We start from the raw sequence: 788 nt of genomic DNA on the forward strand, positions 1-788 counted from the left end.
CGCATAAACACATTCCATTACACCAAATACACCAAATAATGTTATTTTTAGCAACATCATATGACCCCTTTAATTATAAACAAGTATTGTTGAAAATAAGTGGGTGTTGACTATTTCATATTAAAGTTCTATACTTTAATATTAAATTTAGACTGTTCAGGGATGATAAAAATAAAATGTTAAATATACGTTAGACAAATTATTGATAAACATTTAATTGCAGTTAAGTGCTGAATAATTCTGAACAGAACCAACAACAAGAGTATGAACTGTTTTTATACACTCTACTTACATTCACATATAGTCTCCGGATGGCGGCGGTATGGAGCCATCAGTTCTCTTTTACTTTCACTGGCTGCGAAGAAGAGCGGAACCGCTGTAGTCGGAGATGTTGCTGTGGATACGTGAAGTTTACAACTCTCAAAGTCAGGCAAGAAAATTAATTCGTGTTCTTATTAGCAATTGTTTACTTAAGTCATTGGCGGCTTAATTCTGTAAGTGAAAATCCTTGGTCAAACCTATAAACTTACGCGAACTAACGCTTATTGCAACAGTCTGTGAATGTTTCAGCTTGGATTAGCAGGTTTGTTCATTCAGTGTTTGTATGATTAGACTGAAGAAAAACACACAGACAAAATGTAATTTTGCTGCAGATATGTCATGTTTGCTTGTATACTTTGCATAAAGAACAGCTTTTCCAGTTAGTATAGTAAGAAAGGATAAGACCAAGTTTATATATATACATATATATATATATATATATATATATATATATATATATATATATT

The 788-nt window shown here is 31.6% G+C and overlaps 1 protein-coding gene across 1 annotated transcript in view; it reads left to right on the forward strand.

Annotated features, from left to right (window-relative positions):
* The window catches only part of LOC107691039 (protein fuzzy homolog), a 5,134-nt gene that overhangs the window by 1,579 nt on the left and 2,767 nt on the right, over positions 1–788 (forward strand). The window contains exon 2 of the mRNA XM_016489513.1: positions 305–425. The gene's annotated coding sequence lies outside the window, so the exon portion shown is untranslated. The remainder of the gene's footprint in view (positions 1–304; positions 426–788) is intronic.

This window comes from Sinocyclocheilus anshuiensis, unplaced genomic scaffold, assembly GCF_001515605.1.
Source record: "Sinocyclocheilus anshuiensis isolate Anshui unplaced genomic scaffold, SAMN03320099.WGS_v1.1 scaffold894, whole genome shotgun sequence".
NCBI lineage: Eukaryota > Metazoa > Chordata > Actinopteri > Cypriniformes > Cyprinidae > Sinocyclocheilus > Sinocyclocheilus anshuiensis.